A 9,917-nucleotide genomic window follows, 5' to 3' on the forward strand; every position below is an offset into this window, starting at 1 on the left:
AGATCTCTGCTCTGTATATTAAGTCAGATTAGCTGATCAAAAAGGTTCCTTCTGGCTTTAAACTCAGGGAATCTATGAATATAATTAAACCTGATGCAAGGGATAGGAATGCCCATTTTAAAGTAACAATTTCCCATCCTGACAAATATTTGTGTGACCTCCTCGAGTTATCAGAGTTCTGTACTGGTGCAATTTCAGTGATGATTTACCCTTAATTGATAACCTACATTCTCTGGCATTTCCGTTAGGTATGTGTAACTGCAGAGAATTTTAGCGATTCCTCCGGTGTTTAGAAAAGCCCAGCAGTGGTTGCATTTTTACATTAATTTGTTGTGAATCTATTTTAAATTCCTCTAGGTACACTTCTACAATCAAACAAAACATTGTTTTATCTAGTTCTGTTCTTATAAGTTGGTTTATTACCATCTCAACCTCACTTTTATTCCAGTATAAAATATTTAGCTGAGTATTAGGGATCACTATCACTATATGTAACACTATGAAGTGTTAGTTACTCCTACTCCTGTCTAAAAAAACCCAAAAAACCCCAAAAACAAAAACGAAAAAGCAATGTTCTTCTGAGAGTCACACATCTAGATCTATACCCTAGTGACAAGACTCCCTTCACATGCTTTGCCTCACAAATGACCTAACCTGTCACAAAAGCTGAGACAACAAAGAGCCGTTAAGAGTTGTGTAAGGGACTGGAGACCCTTGCAAATGGAGAATTACATCTTTTAAAATTCACAGGCCTTTTAAAGGGAGTTTTGTGGTTTGCAGCTGTGGCATTTTGTCATGAGGGGAAAATATCTCTTGCCAAAAAATGCTGCTCCTGATACCGAATTCTACAATCCCATGTTTTGGAGACTAAGCAGGAGAGTGTGTAAGGCCTAGGGAAGATTCCACTCTTAAGAATGCCTATCACCTAAAACCTTCCTGGTCAAGTTTTACAACTACCAGCTAGATCCCTTTTATCTGTTTTCAGGTCATGGTATCAAATGGGAGGGAAACAGTTCAGAGGTAGCTAGTTGTCAGTAGAGCAAATTGAACACACTGTGCCCAAAGCAAATAGGAAATCTGGGAGAGCACAGTGAGCAAGGAGACGGTGTTTTGCAGAAGGCTTATACATTTGCAGAGCTTGAAATGTCTCCAGTTTTGAAACAAAATGCTTGACAAGGACACTTGCCATGATGAAATTTGGTAAACATGGTTCAAAAGGTGGCGTGAAACTACTGGGTTTGGTGTGATATATTTGGTGATTTGTGTGACTGTTCCTTTCCAGCCACAGGCTCAAAGTCCATTACAAGTGCTAGAGGCGCTGCATTGTTTTTGGGAAGGATCTGACTCTTTAGGTATCCGTGTCCCCCTTAGAGTAATAAGGAAACGTCCCTGTTTGTCGACATAGGGCTTAGTTCAGATGACATCACAGGAAGGAACTGAGAATAACATTTTTCTAGATTTATCCACTGTGCTTGCTGTGTGGCTTTTTAATTTGCCCTAAAATAAGGCTGCAGTCCTTGCTATTATATACATATCTCATATTTATATCTATATCTATCTATATCATATATCTCTATCCTATATATATATATATCTATATATGATTTGATGACCATTGTGTTTATACATTGCAGATAATATAGTATCTTGAACTGAAAGAGTGATTTCAAGTCCAAGGAAAACGGCTTTGTGGAACTGTTAGAATTGTTTAGTTTAGTTATTTATGTCCAAATGTGTGTGTGTGTGTGTATATATATATATATATATATATAAAACAAATGTATATAAATATGCATATAGAATATTGTTGTACATGTTATTTTCATCATTCTTCAATAGAAATTAACTTTATTTTAATTATAGTATATATGAATAATAGTGTATTAAAAATGTGTAAATAACATCTGCTGGGTACAAGAGTACTGTTAGCAGAAAACATCTAAGTCCATTTATATATGACTCTGTTCTTTATTTGAAAAAGTGGTTGGCATATTTTTATTGAAGCTGTCACTAAATGATGTTTAAAAATTTAGCATGCATAAATATTTTACTAGAGCTCCTGAGGTCTCCTTATCTTGGTCCTGAAGAAATGTTAGTTACTAAATTGATGAAAAATATTCCATAAAAGGATTTATTAAATAAATCCAAAAGTACATATTGTTTCAGGGAAGGCAAATGCCAGTACTAATTGCTTTTTACAGTATTTCTCAAACATAGATTCAAGGCAAACAAATTAAACAATTTTCATGTTGATAAGGCTTCAAAGCAATTTACAGTTCATCTTAAAACAGGAAATGCACAGCTTTTTGGATTACTCCTTTGTGCTTCCATTTTAGAATCATACCTGACTTGAAACTGCATCGGGTCCTTACCTGAAATTTAACCTACATATCATCACAGATGTGAATTTTTTTGAAATTTACATTTACTTTAAGAGATGCAAGGAAATACTTTGAAAATATATTTTCTCTCTCAGTTAAACTTCTTAACTCTGGAAAACAGGAAAACTAGATTTCAAGGTATAAGACTGAAAAAAAATACTGAAACCCAAAGAACAGCCATAGAAGCACTACTTGATCCCCAGAACAAAGCTAAAAAGTGCATTCAGGGAAAAAATAGATTAGTAGATCATATTCTGAAGTAAATATAGTCCTAAAATCTGATAAAATACTTATCTTTAAGATAAGCAGGCTATTTCACATGGTTTTGAAACAGATTTTTTGCTGCACTTTGAAAATAATTTTACAATAGGATTTTGATACCAAACTGCAGTAGCATAGGGATGTGGCAATGCGGAAGATCACATGTTGTGACGGAAACGTAGGAACTAAGTAGAAAACCGCCCACGAAGGGGCTGGCTCTGCTACTAGTATACAAGTGCCTGTGTCTTTCAATAAATTGCCATTTTGCCTTCCTCTCCATGAGAGTCTGAGTGCTGATGGTCCCTCAGGTGCTGCGCTGAGGTTTGGACATGTCATGAGCTACAACAAGTGGTGACCCCGACATGATCCTGGGAGGCAGCGTGCTGGACGACGCTGGACCTCTGGAGGGGCAATGAAGCCAGAAAAAGATGTTGATGTTGATTTCATGGTACAGGTATTGAAAAAATGGGTGAAGGAGGTGAGGGGAAAATGCCTGCGGAAAGATATAACAGAAATTATCCTATGGATGAAGGGCAGAGGGTTGATTGTTAACCCGCAAGATATTATGCATTGTGAACTGTGGGAAAAATTTGAACAAGAAATTTGGGAATCTGAGAAAGTGGCCACGATGGTGTTGGGTTCAACCTGGGGTAAGATATGTCGTGCTATGAACAAATAACGTGAAGAGGCTCAAATATGGGCTGCGGTGGGAGCATCTATATTGGGTACGGAGCGTCCTCGGCTCCTGGGAATAAATCAAGAAGCGCAAGTGGGCACTTCATTAGCGGGGGACTCTAAACCTCCTAGTCCTTTTCCTAATCCACTGGGTAATTTACTGGACAGCCCACCGTCAGAAAGAAAGGCGGAATGCTATCCGGTAGAAGATAAGAATGCAAAGCGGGATCAAAAGAACTTACACCCGACAGATGACCTGGCAAATTTACTGTGGAGATTAAAAGTTGAGGAACAAGAACCGCAGGAAAGGGGTAAGGCAAAAGAAAGTAGTGTGCGGGAGGCTATTAGGCAAGGTGAAGACAGATTGCACAGAACAGACAAAGCAGGGGACAACACCCAAACATGGCGCTGGCGAGAACAGTCGCTGAGTTATTCAGACGTGGCAATCCACCCTTCATCTAGTTCAGATGAAGAGGAGGATTCAAAAAACTGTGATAACGCAGCCAGCAATGAACTACCTGACGCAGACTGGTTGCCTAAATACATCAGCCCAAGGGCGGGAGGAAATTGTAAAATTGTATGGAACAGAGACAGTGGGTTGTTTTGACATTGATGTGCAGTATTGGCCTTGCTTTGACGATGTGCAGCTGAGATCCTGCAGCAAAGAGTTAAATAACTTTGAGGGAGTATGAGAAGAAACTAGGATGAGACAGAAACAAAGGAGGAATGTGATCTCACCTCTAGAAGATAAGGAAACATGAACAGTAGAGAGTAGCCTATAGTGAACAGCGCTAAGGAAAGCATATGGATTTGACTGATCACTCAAACTCTATTCATAAGCAGCTTGCTGAGTTGAGAAAAAATGTACAGGCCATAAAGATTGAGAACGGGTTAACGGACTGGCTACAGAGTTTTGGAATTACTGGATGGTTAGAAGATTTGTTTCTGCACAGGATAACAGTATTAATTGCCACTGTAATCTTTTTAATGATATTGATCTGTGTGGAATTGCTTTATGAGAATTATGAACAGAATAATAAAAGGGGTCTGGATCGCTCAAAAGCAAAAAGGGGGATTTGTGGAATGACTGGAAGACAATGGACATATTATGAGCAATCCAGACCAAGTAACTTTGTTGTAATAGCAGGCCAAGCAGGCCAAAGGTGTAACAAGCTGCAGCTGTTATGAAGGACATATGCAAGGCCAAGGGAGACAAAGAAACTGTGTATTCGCAGAGAGATAAGAGCCTTGGACAGAAAGAAGAGAAAAAACAGGATGCCTGCACAAGGGGGGAGCAGTGTGTGGGCACCACACCGGGACCAATTATAGGGGAGATGGAAGCCTGTGAACAAGTAGTTTTAACCTATCACTGTTTACATAACAAAGCTTGTGTAGCGTGTGTATTTTTAGCTGGGGTTATAAATTGGTGTGAGTCTATTAATAAAGTGGCACTAACTCAAAATAAAAAAAAAAAAAAAGGGGGAATTAAGGGAATGACCCCAGAGGCACGATTAGAGAAAGCATGTTATGTTTTGAACTTTCTGAAAGTCTCTGCCGACCATGCGGTGCCTCCCATTGTGCGACATTTTGTGTCAATTGATGACAAGCAGCAAAAGCATGAAGGTGTCTTAGTATGCATGAGAGACCCTTGTACCGGGCATTGGTCGGGACCGCATGAATTGTTAACTTGGGGGAGAGGTTATGCTTGTGTTTCTACAGATGAAGGTCCGCGATGGATACCTGTTCGCTGTGTATGGCCTGAGCTTAGTGTGCCGGATCGTGGGAGCACTGCTGTCGCCAGTCAACCCAACAATTAATGGGTGGCCTCCTTACTGAAACGGTCCTTGTCTGGTGTGCCCTTCCTTGGGACTGACTTGTAGACATTGTTGCAAAAAAATGAATGTATGTGGGGAGTGAAGAATCTTACTGAAGGTCTTGGTATTTGGCATAATTGATTACCTCTGTATAATGTTAACCCAAAAGAAGTTGATATTGTTTGCACTTTGAATGTTGATAGTTGTCTTTATGTAGACGCTAATGTAGTGGAAAGCTATGATGGGACCATGACACCCACATAAGTCAACACATGAACATGCTGATAAGCATAATGCATTTAAATGCAATATAGCTTTGGATGAAGCATGTAATGATGTAGTTGATTTATGGAACTGATGGGAACGTATTGCAGCACTTCTCTTATCCGGAGTAACAGCAGGGAAAGCATTACAGAATTAAATCACCTTGTTTGTTAGGCAGTTAAGAGTGTGAGTCAAATTTGCCACCATTATATACAAAACAGAGGAACTATTGGTTTTTGTTGTTGGCTCAAGAACATGGCTATGAGGATTTTGACGGTATGTGCTGCATGGATTTTAGGTGCCCCATTGCGGCAACACGTTACCCAAATCTGAGAAAATGTCAGCCTTTTTGGCATTAATTCACTCAATTGGCAGTATTGTTTGTTTGCTATTGCCTTGGTTGCTGTCATGTTTGCAAGGGCCCTGCAGTACATGACAAACCTGGTACTAGCTGTTCAAAAAACAAAAAGGGGGAATTGTTGGCGTTTGTAAACAAGATGTGAAGAATCAGAACTTAGAACCGCAGCATACAGGCACCTACAGCAACAGCAAATAGCAAGCAAGAAGAAGGACACCTTTACCTCATTTATTGCGAGCAGTTGCACTTCAGGAAAAAGCAGGTCCATCAGGAACACCAGCCCTGCTGGTGCAAGTCGTAACCGCACAGACGTGTCATCACTGTGGACAACCTGGTCACATTAAAAGGAAAAGGAGGGATCCGAAGTTTTTAGCACTGCTACTGGTTTTGGTGTCCTTGATCAATGCTGATCACCCGTACAATGGGACACTGATACAACTTCAAGAATCGCAAATACTACAATCTATAGTGACTCTGGGTGCTCCCTCCTTCAATGTCACGGTCTGTCAGCTGATGGGCCCAAATCTACTGCATGGTTGGCGAGCCCGAATTGTGCTAGTAACAGTAGCAGATGGGACATTGGGGGTAGGAATACATATTGGTGCCCAAGTTCAAATCCCGGTAGGAGTTGTTGTAATTCCCCTGGTTATTTTTATTGTGCCTACTGGGGCTGCGAAACTATTGCCATGGCGTGGACCCCGAGTCAACCTGATAGATTTCTTACAGTAACGTGGGGTCCCTTTGGCTGTAAGACCCCTTCTAAAACTGATGGTGGGATGGTATGGCACCGTGGGACTTGTAAGTACCTCTGGGTAAACGTCACTAACCCGTCCGATCCAGCTTGGTTTATTGGCAAAACTTGGGGAGTAATGCTTTGGACATCAGGTACTGATAGGGGCACCCTTATTAAAATCGTAAAAGAAACCCCATGGTACACCCCTCAACTTAACCCCCTAGCCCCCAATCTCAGGGCTTCTACCCCCACAGACCCCCACCCCTGACACAACTCCCGAAGCAACTAAAGGTACAATTCGTGTCCCTCAAAGGACTCATACCGAAAGCCCTGACCCTTATCCCCTTTGGTCCATGATGCAGACGATGTATTTGACCTTGAATGAATCTAATCCAAACACTAACCCCTGTTGGTTATGCTGTGACATCAACCCCCCGTTTTATGAAGGTGTTGCTTGGAATGGCACCTATAATTTCTCTATGGCGGATAACCCCGGTTCATGTAAGTGGGAGAAGTCTAATATCGGCCTCACAATGTTAGCGATCGGCGATGGGGCAAGGGGGGGAGGGGAGGGGGGAGAGCCTGTCTGGGCCGGGTGAAAAGGAGCTGGGTCTCGTTGTGTGCTTATAACATCTCAACAGTCCCTTAGTGGAAACGTCAAATGGGTTATTCCCGGAGAAGAAGGGTGGTGGATTTGTTCCAGGAAGGGCCTCGTACCGTGTGTATCACTTGAACCCTTTAATAACATCACTGATTTTTGTATCCAACTCTTAGTTTTGCCAAGGATTCTGTATCATCCCTTGGAGGACATATATGCACACTGGGAAAAACAACCACCACCTGTCCGGGTCAAGAGGGAGCTGATAACGGCCATAACAGTCGAAACCCTCATGGCACTTGGAATCACCAAAACAGTGACTGGTGTCACCTCCCTAGTTCAATAACGGAATGGCTGGACCTCCTTGCATGCAGCAGTTGATGAGGATTTAGAAGGACTTGAACGATCTATCTCGGCCCTAGAGAAATCCCTATCCTCGTTATCAGAGGTGGTCCTACAGAATAGGTGGGGCCTAGACCTTCTTTTCTTACAACAAGGAGGCCTCTGTGCAGCCCTGCAGGAAGAGTGCTGTTTTATGCAGACCACACGGGCATAGTTAGAGATTCACTAGTGAAATTATGTGAGGGTTTGTTACAGCGTAAACGAGAACGTGAGGCACAGCAAGAATGGTATGAATCCTGTTTTAACCAGTTTAACCAATCACCCTGGCTAACCACTTTATTATCTAGTCTTGCTGGTCCTCTTCTTATTCTGATGTTGCTTTTAACTTTTGGACCTTGCATTTTTAATAGATTAGTAGCATTTATTAAGTCTTGCTTAGACACAGTAGAGGGATAGTATGTTTTGTTGTCTCACATGACTGAGCATAATCACCAATGCACTTAATGTTGTATCTTTGTTAGCATGGAAGGGGGGAATTGTAGTAGCATAGGGATGTGGCAATGCGGAAGATCACATGTTGTGATGGAAACGTAGGAACTAAGTAGAAAACCGCCCACGAAGGGGCTGGCTCTGCTACTAGTATACAAGTGCCTGTGTCTTTCAATAAATTGCCATTTTGCCTTCCTCTCCATGAGAGTCTGAGTGCTGATGGTCCCTCAGGTGCTGCGCTGAGGTTTGGACATGTCATGAGCTACAACACCAAACAGTTCCATGAAGACAGTCCCAGTAAATTTTGCTGTTGCTCGGTAAAATGCATGATGCATCAATGGATTTTAGTCTGAGTCCTAAGAAACATTGTTTAGAAAAGGCATTTAAAATTTGCACAAGCGCTTTAAACTTGACAGTAATATTGTCAGTAGTCATCTGAATAGTTAACAGAACAGCTGTGAAAGTATATCAAAATTGCTATGCCTAAGCTACAGTATCTTTAAATACAGTCAAAGTGTATTTGTGTGTTTACACAAATGCTGAACTTACCAGTGGTCATTCCACTGCTAGTCATATGAAGGATGTGTACAGTCTAGTTTGTCAGTTATGATTCTTAAGGCAAAACCTGCCCAATTTAAATATTGATTGCATTATGGTGACATTGTGGTAATTCACCATTAAAACATAGTATGCTTCCTTTCCTTTGATACTATTAATCTATTTTTGGCAGTTAATTTTGAGCCAGATCAGCTTCCTAAAGGATCTCACCTCCTAGCCTCAAAAATGTGAATATTGGCAGGGGCAATAGGGAGAAACCAAAGAGGCTGAGAGTAGTGAAGGAGAGTGGTATCACAGTGTGTTGGATATAGATGACATTAAGCTGAGATGGAATTGCACATTTTATTTCCTGTAATTGATAGAACTCATCTCTGATTCCAGGTCACCACTGAGCATATGAAGGCAGCCTGCCATTTGCAAAGTGTAGATTATACATGACTTTTATATTAGTTATTCTGCTATACAGTTCTTTTTCCTCACATTAGGAAGATAAATATTTACGACAGTAGAAGCAGTTTTCAGCCCAGTACATCTGTTAGCTGAGAAAAATGGGAAAAGAAAGGTATTTGTTTATTTTCCTTTACCTCTCATGAGAGTGCACATTTTTGAGTAGCAAAGACTTAGCTTCAGTGAAATGCTGAAAGTCCTGTTGAGCTGAATATTTCACATCTCATAAATTACTTCTCTGATGCAAAATAATTATATAATGATTTCTTCAAAAAGAGTGACTTCAATAGTTTGTTGGTTATGAGGCCAAGTATAGAAGATAATAATTGTAAGATCTTAATATAGCTTGATAAAGAATAATTAACAAAGTTCCTCTGTACTCTTTGCTTCTTCATGATTAAAGAAATGACCTGTGTATTGAGAGAACATAATTATAATTATTTTCATTTTGGATAGTTAAAGTAGGTAATATAATTTTCAAATTTCTTCTTTCTATCTGAGTGAATGACTAGTACATTATCAGTACAAAATTGATTTTTTTTTTGTAATTCTAATAATATGAAAAATTAGTTCAGTAGAATAAAGTGTGTAAGCCCTTGTTTTGCTGTTCATAGTATCATACAGTACCCAAATATAATGTATAATTAGATCAGAGCTTTTCAAGCAGCAAAAAGGGATAGAACTGCCCACTTCAGGATAAATGGATCTTCCCAAGGAGTAACAGTCTTGTCTTATTTTATAATTCAAAATCTAGAACTATATTTTTTGTAAACATCTCAAGAGACACAATAGTACTGGCATAATTTAGCTTTCAGGGAAGGAATGCATAAAAATTCTTTTGTTTATTTTGCTTGACCTTACAACAGATGACCATCTGGATAACTGCTGTGCATGATGCCAAAAAAGCCGTTAACCACTAAAATAAATAAATAAATGTAATTAAAATGAAAAGCTGCCAAGAGTGTGTAATCACAGGTTTCAGAGTCAAATCTACACA

At 40.1% G+C, this 9,917-nt stretch overlaps 1 long non-coding RNA gene across 1 annotated transcript; it reads right to left on the minus strand.

Annotated features, from left to right (window-relative positions):
- Window positions 1–4,779: 4,779 nt before the first annotated feature.
- On the minus strand, window positions 4,780–6,711 carry LOC308066693. Its single transcript, XR_013929264.1, has 2 exons — window positions 4,972–6,711; window positions 4,780–4,854 (listed from the first exon to the last, which is right to left on the minus strand). It is a non-coding gene; the product is annotated as an uncharacterized lncRNA (long non-coding RNA).
- Window positions 6,712–9,917: the final 3,206 nt, after the last annotated feature.

The sequence above is a fragment of the Falco punctatus genome, assembly GCF_963210335.1.
Source record: "Falco punctatus genome assembly, chromosome: 7".
NCBI lineage: Eukaryota > Metazoa > Chordata > Aves > Falconiformes > Falconidae > Falco > Falco punctatus.